This window comes from Callithrix jacchus, chromosome 4, assembly GCF_049354715.1.
Source record: "Callithrix jacchus isolate 240 chromosome 4, calJac240_pri, whole genome shotgun sequence".
NCBI classification, from domain to species: Eukaryota; Metazoa; Chordata; class Mammalia; order Primates; family Cebidae; genus Callithrix; species Callithrix jacchus.
In genome coordinates, this window is record NC_133505.1 from 107,676,653 (window position 1) to 107,693,029 (window position 16,377).

At 34.8% G+C, this 16,377-nt stretch overlaps 1 protein-coding gene and 1 pseudogene across 8 annotated transcripts in view; both read left to right on the forward strand.

Annotated features, from left to right (window-relative positions):
- The window catches only part of LOC108591035 (small ribosomal subunit protein eS24 pseudogene), a 65,960-nt pseudogene extending 54,807 nt beyond the window's left edge, over nucleotides 1-11,153 (forward strand).
- The window catches only part of GRIK2 (glutamate ionotropic receptor kainate type subunit 2), a 724,338-nt gene that overhangs the window by 155,175 nt on the left and 552,786 nt on the right, over nucleotides 1-16,377 (forward strand). The window lies entirely within an intron of this gene.

Genomic DNA, 16,377 nt, shown 5'->3' on the forward strand with positions numbered 1-16,377 from the left:
TTTCTGCTCAACTGGAATAAATCAATGTTGTAAACACCTGAAGAACATCTAATGCAGGCAAAAATCAATGTGACTCCATGAACAACATTTCTTGTTGGATGAATCTAATTTTCTTCTGTGCCAGAATGACAAACTGAGATCCATCAGAAGTCAAAGTCTCAATGTACCTTCACTTAGTGAGGCTTTTCTTCTATTCTAAACCCTATCCCAGTTAACAGCCTGGAAAACGTAAACCTTTCTAAAGATAAGCAAAATGTAGGCAGTAGTTTTGGGCAATGGGGAAATTTCAAATAAACCCTACCAGTACCAAATATATTCATACATGATCTGAACAATACCATCACAAAAACAAAGAGTATCTAACAATTGTTTATGCCTTCCCATATACTGGGTATTATTCCATGGTATTTACATGTATTAACTCATTTAATCCTATTTGAAGGGCAACATATGGTACTGTTTAAAGGCCTGGCCTCATGATCCTTGGTTTAAACTCCAGCTCTACCATATGGTTGTGTGGCCTTAGGCAAGTTATTCAGTCTCTCTGTGACTGGGTATTTTCCTGTGTAACACGGGGACAAGAACTCTTAGCTTTTAGAGTTAGGAAGATTAGATGAGTTATTTTAAAGTGCTTAAACAGTGTCTGCCCCACAGCCAATACTACATACATTTTGTTAAATAAATGAAAGTATAATCCAAACAATAAATTGTCAATTAGAGAAATGCCAAAATTGGAGATGGTCAAAATACTGCTTTTAGTGATTAGCTCCAAACAATATCCAGTGATAGAAAATGATTGAGTAAGCAGAGTATAATATAGCAGAAGAAATGCTGTGATCTCAGTGGGACACTGGTTGAGCATATGTCAAGAACACAGGGCTGTAATTACTTAAAATAAACAGACACTAGGTTTTCTTGATAGAAGAGCGTTAAAACAACACTAAACCTGATTCTGGTACTTTCACCCCCTTTTTACTCCATTGTAACTAATTTAGCTTTGTCTCTTAATATTTCTCCATCACCTTTTCCCTTTCTTCCTTTCACCTTTTATTTTTTCAATAACAATTTGGAGAAAAGAGAGATCACTCAGTGGCAATGTTTTTATTATTGAAAAGTATGCTGGGGAAAATAGAGTTTGAATTAATAGATCATCTGTGTAAGATATTGTGTATTCTAAATGCAAGTTTAAGTGATTCTTGTCACATGTCATTATTTAACACAAAGCAGAATGAACCTCCATGAGAATTATATTCCCCTACTGAACTAGGCCTTCTATGTACCCTGGGGGGAATGAAAACCAGGTTTTGGTCCTGACTTGGAAGTGTGTGCATGACTCAATTTGTTGTTTCTACAAGACTTTTAACGTTGCTGTGGATCCTGTACGAAGTACCACTGATGTGCTTCACTTTATTTCCTCTTCTTTCAATTATTATTTTATTTTGGCTCTGTTCCTGTAATATACCTTCTTCTTTATGCTATGTCTAAGTTTTTGTTCAAATTCAGCTAATCTTTGAGTGCCTCCTCTATGCTATGCTCTATGCTCTTATGCATTTTAAATCACTTACTCCTCATAATAGCACTTTGATATTGTTATTCTGCTCATTATACCGTTTGGAAAACTGAAATTTAGAAAAGTTAGTTTGCTCAAGGCCATCCAATGAGGTTGTGGTAGAAGTGAAATTAAAACTCTTCTTACTGTTACAATCTGCCAATTTCTTCTAAACCTTTTGTTGATGTGCTCATGAAATAAATATAGAGTAATGCCTTTAAATATAAAGGAGTTTTTCTGCTCCTTTGTAAACTAATAAAGACCACCCTAGCATGGATCCTCACATATATTTTCCATTTCTCTAAGTAGTATGTTCAAAGCTGAACATTTATTTCTTCATCTTTGCCATTCTTTCCTCCTTTTCCCCTGAAGTTTCTCCTCTCTTGAACATTTTAAGACATTTCCTCAAATTGTTTCTTAATTTTAGACTATGTTCATAATTTTAAAATATTTTTTCTGGGAATATTTAGTTATGCCACTGGGGAGATGCTCATGAAGAGTTTGCCTGCTTCTGACTGCTTAAATAGATGAGTGCCTCTGTAATCTACCTCCAAAGTGTACAGAAAGCTCTAACGCACTGTCTCACTAATATTTCCTCTCACAAAACAAAGTCAAGCAGTGCTTATTAAACTTTGTCTTCTAAGATCCTCTAAAAGCTGTAGGCCGTGTATGCATTTCCAGTTTGAGTCATCTAAAGTAGCTTATTTTAAGAGAAAATTTCTTGGAAGTCTACCGTTTTCTCTTTCAAATTGTGTGCACATTTTGCATTTTACTGTGTGATACAGAGTTTGTTGAAAGGTGAAAGTAAAATGTTACTCAGATCTTCAAGAAAATGTGCATAGCTAGATTTGTACATCTTTATCCTGCAGTCTTAGGTATTTTAGCACAAGAGTGTGGAAAAAATATGCCACTCTAAAAACACAGAACTCAAAAAGAGCTATGTTTCATCTGGGAACCTGCATAATGAGATTATTATGGAAGCCCTTCTGAGAACATATGACACTTTGTAATTATAAAGTGTATGAGTAGGCTTATTTGTGTTTCATAGACATTTGGCTTCATTTTAGAGAATGTGGAAAATATACTGTGAATTTGTTAAGTGATAAACAATAGTGCCAACATGTATACTATTCTTTCATACAAGCAACTTTTTACTTGGCTAAGATTTTGAGTTAACTTGAAAGACTAAAACTAAAATTATATTACACGATCCTTGGGTCACAAACCTTAAAGTTGTTCTCAAATATGATATATTTGAATATATATATATATATATATATATATATATATATATATATATATATATATTTGAATCTTATAATTAGCTTTCCCTTTTACAATTAGCTGTATTATATATCTGATTTTTGACTCTTTATTTAACTCCTTTCTCCTATTTCCAAGCGGTTAGAATTCTTATCTGTGCTGCCATTTAGTTCTCGACATTTTTTTTTCTGAGCTGATCCCTCCAGCAGTTTCATTGTCCTGCACCCAGTGCCCCATTCATCTCTCCCATGCAGCTGAATTTAGTTAAATGTCTACCTTACTTACTTAAATGTATTGCATGAACTTTTTATGGTTATTCACTTTTAGATTTTAAGCTCTCCAAAGGGCCTGGATTATTTATGTTCACGCTGAATTATTTCTGCCAATGATTCTACACTATAAGCAAGAGTAATACTAAGCTGGAATACCAAATAATAGACACTAGAAAACTCTTTTCTAGACTAAACATCTTTATTATTAAAATGGGAACATAAGATGTTGCAGTTCTCTCCAAAATTATTTCAGAAAAGGTGATACATGTTTCTGTCTTGGGGCAGAATCTACTCACATTATTAAGCACTGCGTAATAATCGCCCTTAATGATTAACTGATGCGTTTATGTTGGCCTTTTATTTGAGAATTTTCTATATCTCCACCCATAATTTGTTTTAACCTTTCTATTAAGTATTAAAGATCTCAAAAGATATTTTCTTTCATATATCTAGGGCTTTGTAGCAAAGCAGTTAAGAGCAAAGATTAGAGACAAACTGAAGGTATTAAATCCCGGTTTCACCACTTATCACCTAAGAGACATTGAACAAATGACTTAATCTTTCTATGCTGTAGTTTCAGAGGATGACAGGAGTTCTTACTACACAAGAGTGATGCAGGGATTAAATTAGTTCTGTATCTTAAAGAATATAGAACAATGCCTGACATATTCCAAGTGCTGCCTATGTATTAGTTAATATTGTTCTATATTATCTCCTTAATTAAACTGATAATTCCATAGTTCTAGTGCCTCTTAAAAGAGCTGGTTTTATACACTGGCCTTTCTGTTTTCCTCCAACTCAAATATGTTTTTGTTTCTTTAGTTCATGCATCATTCTGCTCTAAACTTCTGCCATCTACATTATTGTATTTCCCTTTTACAACATGTGAAATTAGTGAAAACAAAGGATGAGTGTACTACTCTAATTATCCTACCCAAATTACAAACATATAATAGTCTGTGCATTGTTTGTTAGCAGGTTCTTTTATCACCATTATCATCAACATCATTATCATTATCACTGTATCATGATCATCCTCTCATTATGTATAGTATTTATTGACTGCTTAGGATCTGCCAGGAACTAGTCTAAGCACTTTACATTTATTGAATTACTTAATATGCACAAAAATCATATGAAGTAGGTAATATTACTACTTTATTAATACTACATATTCTACAATACTACTACTACATATCCTCATTTATAGGTATGGATATATAGAAGTATATTATCTCCTCTTGTTTTTTTTTTATTCTCTGTATTGCCTCAGAGAATGCTTATAGTTTGAACATCTCCTTATAGATAGTCCATGTTCCCTTCCCTATTTTGAGAGTCCAGATGATCATTGAGTGGATGATGCTATGTTTATCATTTACCTCAGGAAATATTTGAATTCCTGATCATCTCTGAGGATAGGAAAAAAATTGAGGATTAATTTAGGGGATATTAAAACTATTCAATTCTTGAACACATGGATCAATGTGATTGGTTTTGTCAGTCACTGAATTAGAAGAAGCAGCACATACAGCATACATTGTGGCATGAAAGAGAATGAGTTTTTGTGTGGGATGTCACATAATGCCTCTGTGGATAATCAAATAAAGGAGGGTTAGTAGTGATGAACTGAGAAAAAGAAGATGGGATGTAGTATTGCTCTGTGGTAGATGGGGCCAGCCTGGTAGGGTGAGAGGAGGAGACTTGGCATTTCACAGAGACAGATGCTTGAATGGATTTTGCAGGTGGTTTTATGTTAGTTCATGGTGGGCTTATTGGCAGATCTTTCCCTTGGCTCTTTTAGTTCAATCCTGGATCGAGATGACACTATGTGTCTCTGCTGGCAATATACATAAAATGACCTTGCTCACCTTTCCAGTATTTTTCCATATACATTAGGATATGTATATATATATTTTAAATTTTATCTGATTTTAATGTAGCATGTTTTTGTTTTTGTTTAAATTTTTAGAGAGCCACTTTATGGATGAAATTTCCTTGATGCTGTTATGCATCAGCCATCAAAATGCCAGAGTAAGAATAGAAATTTAGTTCTCTTCTCTTTTTTGACTTAACTTAAAACATCACATGTAGTACCAAACTAATAAAAGCTAACACTTATTTGAGTGGTCATGGAGTGTCAATGTCTTGAGTGTTTTGCATAGTTTGGTGTTTTAATTCTCACAACAATCCAATTAAGTGAGAACTATAATTGTCCCCATTTTGCAAATGAAGAAAAGAATATATGGAGTTGTCAATAACTATCCTGAGGCTACTCAGGAGGTAGCCAAGGTAGGATTTGCACCCATGCCTCTGCCTCCAGAACCCATGCTCCTAACCATCACACCCCTTTCTGTTGTACAGTTTTCTCTAGGCTGAATGCTTCATTGCAAAAACTATTTTCTATTGCTATCAAGCACAAACTGAGCCAAAAGCTCTTTTGCCAAGATGTATAAAATCATAACTTGAAACTGTTTTTCTGTGTTCTCCGCTTTTTACTAGTAGGAGAATAGGAGACCTTAGTTTTTATTTTAATTAGTAACATTGAAATATTTTAAATAGAATCTGTGGTGGCAGCTGTGTATTCTCACTTTGACTTGAAAACTACATTCATTTATATCCTTTTAGTCTTTGGAAAGAAATTTATTGTCCATTATAGCTGCTACTGCTCTGAACCCTTTTGATAATTGTTCATGCAAGAGTCTGTTCTCTCTCCTTTGAGAAAATAACAATGGCATACTGTACTTCACAGGTGCAAAAATGAAATGATTTGCTCCATCATTTAGTTTGCTTAATTTACAGCTTTTTATGTTTAATTATGTCTATTGTTCATAGATTGGATATTGAGGATCCAACAAAGATGATATTTGAATCAGCTTTGTAATGTCATTGAGTAGGTCTTAACACTGCAGGATACTTAAGTCTTTTCTCCAATTGTGACAGTTTGGATATCCTCAGGGGTTCCGAGCTGTCTTCAATTATGCCAGCTGTCTGAATGTGGAATGTAAAACTACTATTACAGTGGGGAATTAAATATTATTTGGCCCAATTTTACCTTTCTATTCAACAGTGAATAGCATGTGCCTGTATATACACTGAAAGTAGACTGTAGTGTGATGTGCTAACGTTCTATGGATACAGTTTTTCTTTAAAAGCATATATGATTGAGAGAGATACCCATCTGTCACTAATAAGTTGAGTAACCTTGGGTATGCTTCTTTATCTCTCTGATTTCTATTTCTTCGCCTATAAAATGAAAGCATTATTTTAAATCTTTTGGAAGCCATTTGACATAGAATCATGCAGGTCTTATTATTTGGGGAATTTTATTGTTCTCTTCTTCACTTCCCTGCTCTGATTACTTAAGGGAGCCTCAGCCTCACATAAGTCTCACCTCATGACTATGGTTTCTGCAAAGATGAGCAGCTATAGCAAGATCACTGTAATCTCAAACTTCTCCCTACTCCGTTATCCTCAGAAATGCATGTTTCCTGAGAGCTTTTTTAGAAACCAGTCAGAATGAAATTTGCAAAAATATCAGATTTTTCTTTTGGGAACTGGTGTACAGCCAGATTTCAGCTGACTGTTTAAGGTATGGTTCTCATTTGGGAGAGCTTCATATAGTACTTGCAAATAGGAGTTTTAGGTGATATCCTGACTCTAAAGGATGGGGTGGTGGTGACTTTCTTGAGCCCACCAATCCTTCTAGCTTATATATGAATGCCATCCTAGGTATGCATATTTTATTATATAATTTCCTTTATCACTAGACACAGACAAGGGAGAACTAGAAATTGGGGGTGGGATAAAATTTTAGAGGAGTAAGAAGACACTGTGGGACACTTATTGTCTAGGACCCTAAATATTCTTCTAGTTAGTCATTGGACATGGCCATATTTGGACCTGGATGAATATCAGTTATTTTTATTGATTGATTTAATAAACAAAAATTTGTTGTGCACTCAGCATGTGTCAGGCACTGTTCTGGGCTCTTGAAACATAGATGCAAACAAGGAAGACAACGCCTCTGTCCATATAAGACTTAAACCAAAAAGAGTTTAACACCGAGAATTTGAGCTTACTTTCACCTGAGCATTATCTTTATGCCTATTTATGTAATTCTCTCCTTCACTTTGCACTTTTTGAGTCTTGAAATTCTATCTTGCCATGAAAGCCAAATAGATAGTGCAAAGTTTCAGTATACTGGACAAAACATTATTATGTTATCGCCTCTTGCTTCCTGATACGGTGGTAATAATTATGATTGGGGAAGATTAGGGTAAAGCTTCTGCACCAAGCATAGTGCTGACCTAAGGCAGTAATGCAATAAATAAGTTAATAAATGAAAAATATTGGCTGAACCTAAATTTGGTCTGTCTTCAGCCTTGGTTGTAGTGGAGAGTAATTGGGAATGAGTGGATGCATGTGTAGTTCTTTCTAGTATCATGACTAGAAGGTAGTAGAGGAATATCTACTGTGTTTTAGGAAAGAGGAGACCTTGGAAGTAGGAGTAAATTCAAGATACAGCACAAATCAACTCAGAAATTCCACCATTTGGCAGTTGAGGAAATTTGAGCCAAAAGGTTTTCAAATAATTTGTCAGAATTATACAGAAATTCACTGGGCAGTTTTTGGTGCTGGAGGGTTGAAGTGATGGTATTTAGCCTCCTCAACTTTCCAGCTTTAAGAGGGAAGTCCTCAACTTTAACCCAAAGAATCTCTGTTCCTTGCTTATTTCTCTGTGGTAATGTCTTATGGGACTCCTGTGGCATATTTTTCTGCTTATTCTTTGGGTGAGTTTCTTTAGGGCAAATCCTCTGGATACCCTCCAAGCCCTGCATTATTTCTAGAGGGAAAAAAATAAAAGGGAAAGAGATGATAATCATTGGAAATTCTTAAGGATAATCCTCCCCATTCAAGATTTGGCCTTACTCCTTCTTGGCATTATATATGGGTGGGAAATATTGATGTGTGCATTTAGCTTTTTTGGCCTTTGAGATGTTTCACTGAGCATAATGTGGCACTAATCACGATGCTCTGCCCAGCACAGATGTATCTAACCTGCTATCTGTGCACCTGGGAACTGGAAAGGTGATGCACTCAGCATTCTATTATAAGCTTATTTCTCTAGGCACTTCAAAAGTGATGAATGAAAAAGTCTCTTCTGCCACCTGAGGCATCCTTTTACTGTTTCATTGGTTTTTTAAAGATAATCAATAGGAAATACTCTCAAAACACTCTATGTCTGAAGTTCAGACTACTAGATTTTCATAAGTTTAGGTAGCTCTGCCCGACCATAATGCTCTTTAACTTCCACTTGTAATCATATTGAAAACGTACATGACCACATTACTTATGCCTCAAAGCTATCTCAGTGAATATTTTATCCTCATTCATTTAACAGTCAATGCTAACTCTCTGTCAGACATTGGGAGGAAAAATAAAATGTCTTTAAGAAGGACACATTTTTGGAAAGAATGCAGAAAAAGAAAATAATTGAAGTACAATGTCATTAACAGTATCATAGAGTTATATACTGAATATTATAGGTTTAATATGGCACAGCAGATGTTCATGATGATTGTCCTATTTCATTAGAATATGGTTAAATATTTTCAAGATTCTTGATTGAAAGGTTAGGGTGTATCAAATGCATTATAGAAGGAATTACTTTAAAATGTGTTAAAGGGATATGTTTGAATTCTTGGAACTGTCATATTTCAAATGTTTTCTTTTGTAAAAATTTCTTATTCATGAAGAATTTTGTTTATACTCTGCTATAAACAAATTTACATTTTCTGGTAGATAGTATATGTTTGGTAGATGCCTAATGAATGATTGAATAGTTCTTTATATGAAAAAAATACCACTGTCAGAGTTTGATTATAAAATTATAGCATAAATGATTCACAGGGAGTTTAAACCCAACTGTAATTTGGTTACTAGATAGAGACATTGACTTAGGTGGTCTGTGCACAGAACTAATAAGGCCAAGATCAAATTTTCCTTCTTTGTTTGAGCAAGTTAAGTTTGTGTTGTGAAAGACAGTGGGGCAAAGATGTTTGGGGATTTACCTAAAACAATCTTGTTCTGCAGAACATTAGATAAAATTTTAGAAAATTGAAAAGAGTCAGAACTCTAAAAGTTAAAGTAATAAGAACAAAGGCAAAAACAGGGGAAAATAGGCTTTTCCTCCCTGGCTCTCTAACGATAGGCAGCCATCACGAATGACACAGTAACTATCCACACTAGAAAGTTCATGACCAACCTACTACTTCAAAGGAAATAAATGGTCATTGATGTCTTTCACCCTGGGAAGGCAACAGTGCCTAAGACAGAAATTCGGGAAAAACTAGCCAAAATGTGCAAGATCACACCGGAAGTTATCTTTGTATTTGGATTCAGAACTCATTTCGGTGGTGGCAAGACAACTGGCTTTGGCATGATTTATGACTTTCTGGATTATGCAAAGAAAAATAAACCCAAACATAGACTTGCAAGACATGGCCTGTATGAGAAGAAAAAGACCTCAAGAAAGCAACAAGAGGGATGCAAGAACAGAATGAAGAAAGTCAGGGGGACTGCAAAGGCCAATGTTGGTGCTGGCAAAAAGCCAAAGGAGTAAAGGTGCTGCAATGATGTTATCTATGGCCGTTCTGGATTTTGCAGAAGAAGCTTAATAAACTAAAAACTTTCATGTGTTAAAAAAAAAAAAAAAAAGGAAAAAACAGAATGTGCCTTTTTCCTTATCAGGAGAAGCCTCAAATCACAGTACTCACTTTGTACTTGCCTGCCCATACCACCTTCCAGAGAAACTGTCTACCTACAGGCACAGCCATCTCAATGGATAGGTGTCGTTTGGGCCACTTCCCTGTCCATAGTTGACTAGATCTGGGTGGAATTTTGACCCAAGAACAGCTAACCCATTCTTCTATATGTGACCTGGCCCCAGAATTTGAGCTCAGTGTATCTGTGTAAACAGAGAGAGTAAAACTGTAAGGAGTAGGAACAGAATCAGCAGTTATAGTTGAAATTACAAAAGAGAAATCACAAGAAAAAGAGCCCAGTTTTACAGGAAGAACAGAGACCCAGTGTGAGACCCAAACAGCCCATTAGACACACAAAGGGACAGAGTTACCAAAGCTCCTGAAGGTTGTGTTAGTGTCTGTGTCCTTCAGATTGTGACCACACCAACACGCACTCACAGACACAAGATTTTTGTTGTTGTTAGAGGTGACTAAAGTGACTTTGTTCTTTGCAGCACACCCAAAGAGTCAATTAAAATATTTACAAATGCTAATTTATTGCTGTTAGGAGACTAGGTGGAATTAATTAAAAAGATGTATAGGTTAGAGCATCACTAGCAGAATATATAAAGGAACAAAAAGTATTCAAATCCCTTCTAATTGCCCTCTGCCTTTATATCTACTCCTGCCTAGGTCAGGCGACCTCTGAAAACTGTCCATCAAACTCTGGATATATCACTATAATGGCAATCAATATAGCTCTGAAATTCTCTCTGAATGGGACTTTATGTCAGTATTCTCCACTAGACTGTAGGCTTTTAGTGTTAAGTTTGTGAATAATTTATTCTTCCTATTTTGGTGTCTGTAGTACCACCAAAAGGTTCTGAGTATGTTCTTGAAGCATGCTTGCTGAAAAAAATTGTGCCTGCACATAGGAAGGATGCTCTTTATTATTAAATAAACTGATTTAAATACTTTTTTTAAAAAATCAACCATAGGTATATGTAACCACTCAAAAGTGAATAGCTAATATGTGATAGAGCTGTGGTATACCTCACTGACCTTACAGCTACATAAAAAATATTTTAAAATAGCCAAGAGCGGTGGCTCAAGCCTGTAATCCCAGCACTTTGGGAGGCCGAAGTGGGTGGATCACGAGGTCAAGAGATCGAGACCATCCTGGTCGACATGGTGAAACTCCGTCTCTACTAAAAATACAAAAAATTAGCTGGGCATGGTGGTGTGTGCCTGTAATCCCAGCTACTCGGGAGGCTGAGGAAGGAGAATTGCCTGAACCCAGGAGGCGGAGGTTGTGGTGAGCCAAGATCGTGCCATTGCACTCCAGCCTGGGTAACAAGAGCAAAAACTCCATGTAAAATAAATATATATATATATATATATATATATATATATATATATATATATATATATATAGTGAATTGCAATTATATTTAATTTCCACATAATTCCTGATCAACTTTTATACTGTCAACTGAAAAACGTCAATAAAGTTGAAAGTAAGTATGCTGTTGAGACTCCTTTTACCACTTACAAATTAGTGTTTAGATTTCCTTCTCTGCACCAGAGTTTGATATTTGGATTTTACTGCTTCTGTTGTGGTAACCTCTATTACTTTTATGCTAGTGCCTCAAACAAAAGTCCTGTTAGTCTTCAGAGTAAATAAGCTTTTCACACAGTAACTGGGCTATGCAGAGGTGTGCTGTACCAGGAAGTGGCTACTGCCCAGACACTTCTCTGTTTTAATTATAAGGTCCTTGGTAGGGTTAGTGGAGCTTATCCCTTTATGGCAAGCAGCACGCATGTGAAGCCTGTCTTGATTTTCAAAAAAGCATCTGGCTCAGCAGTTCTTGGCTCTTCCTTTCAATGTCAAGTTTGACATATTTGCATATGAAACATGCAGATATTTTAGAATAACTCCTGTATCCAGAAAATTATGCACTTTAAGGATAGTCAGGAGCAAGGCACATCTAGAATTTAAAAATTTCATCTAAAATTTCATGTAATAGTCTTTCTATTGGGAACATTGTTTCCCTCTACAAAGAGAATTTATAAAGCATATTTATTTAATCCATAATTACAATATTTGTAAAACCTTTAAATGTGAATTGTTCCATTAATTGTTACTTTTTCAATTACATTTTCATGACTTAATAATCCATAAAGTGGAAAAAACATTATGCACTTGATCTTTTTGACTGCATTATTTCATTTTATTTTTTATCTGTTTTTATTGAGGTAAATGCAAATAAAAACACTGATTATCAGTGAAGAATTTTAACAAAAATGTCTTATGATGGGGTAACAAATTCCTAACTAATCACTAGGACAGTGTGTATTAATATGAGAAAGAAAACCAAAATAAATTATTTAGTAATGAAGGAGAAAGAGGACAATCAGAACAATGTTATGAAGTTTTCAGTAATTTATTACAATATTTAATGTTAGCATTTTGTCAGTAGGCTCTCTTGAATTAGTACATTTTTATTTTTAGTGATATGTATACCACAGATGTGTCTCTAAATTGCAAATATCTTTATATCTCCATAAATGCTCATGATAAAGGCATGACATTTTCAAAATTTTCCAAAGATATTTTTTCTATAAAATGTTTTAATAATAAACATGTAATGTTAGTTTTCCTACTGTTGTTAGCAGATTCAGCTAACACTATAAATATTTTTAAGTAGATGTGTCAAGAATACTACTATTGCACTATGTAATGTATTGGTAATATTTTAAAAAATTGTTTCACAAAATGAACAGCTGTTTTTCATTTGTATTTTATCTTTAAGAGTTCAATTACAGAAGAAACATGTCAAAGGAAAATTATTGAACTCTAAGAAGTTATTATTGATAATAACAGCTGCCATTTACTGAGAGTTTACCCTATGCCACATTTCTTATTAATGCTTGACATGCAGCAGATTGTTTTATCCTCATAACAAACCAGTGAGATTGCTGCTATTATTCCCATTGCATAAAAGATGTAACAGGTGTGGGATATTGTAAGCATCTGGCCAAGATCACTTAGCTTGTAAATAGTGGCTTGAGTATTAAAACAGGTCGGATTAATGCCAAACCTTAGGCTCTTAACCACTCTACTGTATTTTAGAAACTTCTTAATGGTGATATTTTTAAAAATATAAATGATTTGATGAATTTGTGGTACTTTACAATGGATTAGAGTAAGTAAAAAATATGTCATTGAAGTATGAATAAATATTTCTAAACAATATCTACATTAGATTTTACTTCACATCACTGTTTTTTAAAAAACTCTCTTTTAGACGTTTCATTCTCTATATATTTAACCCACATTTTTCTACAGAAGATAGTTTTAAATGCTTAAAAGGTTGGCTTTGGAATGAATATAGTCTAATATTTTAAAAGAATAAAAATTGATTATAATAAACATGTTTATATCATTCACTGTTAATTATTTTTTCCAGATTTCTACTGAATTTTAATTTTTTGGCTTGTATTGTTAGACCATTCAAGTACCATAAAAAATAAAGATAATTCTGACTCTTAATCAGATTAAGATTCTGAAGTTTCATTATGTAATAAAGATAAAGTGAAGATTTATGTGCTTTTGTTGTTAAGGGCAATTTTTTTAAAAAAATCTCTGGAATAGTTATTAAACTACTTTATGGTTTATACAACTCTCTATTAACTGAGATGTTTTGTTAACTAAACTCCTATTATGTATGAAAGAGATGTAAGGCTTATTGTTTTGCTACATAGCCACAGAATTTTCAAATATTTGTGTTTTAGTTTAATGAAGTGGTTTTTTCTTTTATTTCTAGACAATATAATCATGTAGCCTTCTTTTCATATCCATCCCGTTTTTTAATATTTTCTTTTCTAACTCCTACACTCATGTTTGGCAGCATACATACCCCTTATTCACAGAAGCCACTCTATAGGCATAGAAGTCTCTTAATTTTTCCCATCTGTGAGGGAAAATTACTATGGAAACACCTCCTTTCCTTTTACCTTCTAATCTGAGGAGGAATTATTCCTGTTTTCCTTCAGTTTCCTGTTCATTTAGTACCAAAGCCTTCTTTATCTCTCCCTAACATTACACAATTATGTCTATTATTTAACTTTTTATGTATATTCTCTCAGCTTATAAATTTCCTCATAACTTCCCTATCTTTAAATTCCTTCCCTTATGCTTCGGCTGAAAGGAAACTTTTGGTTTCCTTAAAGCTACTCTCTCATATCTCAACTGCCCTTCTTCAGTAGCAAGTTGTAGACACAGTGATCTTCAGTTTTTCTTCTGTAATTACCACCCACTCCTCCCTTAGTCTTTTATTATCTGGCTGCTACCCCGGCACTACAGTGCAGTTGTTTCTCTAAAAGTCATTGCTTCCCTCTAAATAGCCAAATCCAGCTTCTTAATCTCTGCTTTCATTGTACTTAACCACGCAGAAGCCTGTGTCATTACTACTCACCTGAGAGTCTTCCGCATTCAGTAAGCATTTTTTTTTTTTTTTTTTGAGAGGGAGTCTCTATCTGTTGGCCCAGCTTGGAGTGCAGTGATGCAATCTCTGCTCACTGCAACCTCCGCCTCCCAGATTCCAAGAATTCCCTGCTTTAGTCTCCCAGGTATCTGGGATTGCAGGTACCAGTCAACCATACCTGGCTATTTTTTATTTTTAATTTTTAGTAGAGATGGGCTTTTACCATTTTGGCCAGGCTGGTCTTGAACTCCTGACCTCATGATCCACCCACTTTGGCCTCCCAAAGTGCTGGGAATACAGGCATGAGCCACATCACTCGGCCTCAGTAAGCATTCTTTAGGTGTTTATTAGGTGGCAGGGCTTAGGGTTTAGAATATGGCTAATGCCCGCATATGTCAACCTGGAGTTTCTATTTAAATGGAGGAGACAGATACAAAACCAATTACCGTACCAGGAGCTGAGTGCTCTAACACAACTGTGTGCCAAGTAAGACACTGTGGGACAAAGAGTGGAGAAAATTTCAGAGGAAGTGACATTTGAAAGAATTAGTGGAGAGTGAGAATTCCAGGCATGTTAAGTTCTCTTGTACTACACAAGGGAGCAGAGAATTGAGAACAAGTACAGCATGTTTGGAAATAGTGAGTGAAGTTATAACACTTGGGGAAGTGGTAGGGGTGAGTGTATGGTGGAATTTGGAAATGGTTTAGGATTGAATTGTCCAGATTTAAAACTTTTTTCTATTGCCTTTGTTCCTTCCCTTTGTTGCTGCCTCTGTTTTTTTCTATGTTGACTCCTATTTTTCAGACAATTTTCTTCAAAAAGAGTTATTCTATTATATGAAGTCATTCTATGTTCTGTCCCAGGTGATATTATCTATTTTGTGTCTTCAAACATTGTATTTTTCACATTGCAATTTTCTAAAATCTTCCTGTCTCTGATGACCTCTCTTCTGAGTACCAAATATGAATTTTTTTCCTTTTCTGTGTGTCACTTCAGCTCAAACCCGATATGGTAAAAATAAAACAGAGCACTGTATATTTATGATTTTGCTCTTTCTAATTTTTTATTTCATTCCATAATCTCCACCTTCCTTTTGGTTACCAAGTGGGGAGGCATTATATTAATTTTTACTTCCTCTGCTTGGATGACTCCTAACATCCAATCAGTCATTTTCTTAAAATACTCATTGTGTCTTACGATCCCTATTTTCATATTCATTTAGTTTATGCCATCACGTTTTGCCAGCACTAGTATTTAAGTATTTTAATGATAATTTCATCACTTGCAGCCTCTTCTCCAGTCTACTTTTTATAGCAGAGCTAAAATATCATTTAAGTAAGTATAGCTAAATGTATTTAATAAGTTATAGTCTAAGTTTTTTTAATCTTCCATATTATTCAATTATCTACAGAATAAAACCCAACTTTGACATGGTCCAGGCCTGAAGCTATTTATAATCTTGTTATAAATCTTTCCAATTCTAAAATTCCCCACATAAGTACTCTTACTTGATATGGCATTAATTCATTGATTGATAGATGCAACCTTCCATTAAAATTTTAATGCTCCTTGGGTTGACCATAGGTATCTCTGTTATTTGGAGATTACAATTACGTGAGATAGATTTATTTGACTGTAAGTACCTAAAAGACAGAGACTTGACTATATTTACAATTAACTACTTTCAAGAAGGTTGGGAACATAATGTGGTTCAAATATTTATTATTTAGTACCTCCATCCTTAACTGCCTTATAATTTTAATAGCAATGAAACAGAGATGTTGGCCAGGTATGGGGGCTCACGCCTATAATCCCAGCACTTTGGGAGTTTGAGGCAGGCAGATCACGAGGTCAGGAGATGAAGACAATCCTTACTAACACAGTGAAACCCTGTCTCTACTAAAAATACAAAAAAACAAACAAAAAAAATAGCCAGACATGGTCACACATGCCTGTAATCCCAGCTACTCAGGAGGCTGAGGCACGAGAATCACTTGAACTCAGGAGGTAGAGGTTGTAGTGAACCAAGATTGTGCCACTGCATTCCAGCCTGGGCAACAGAG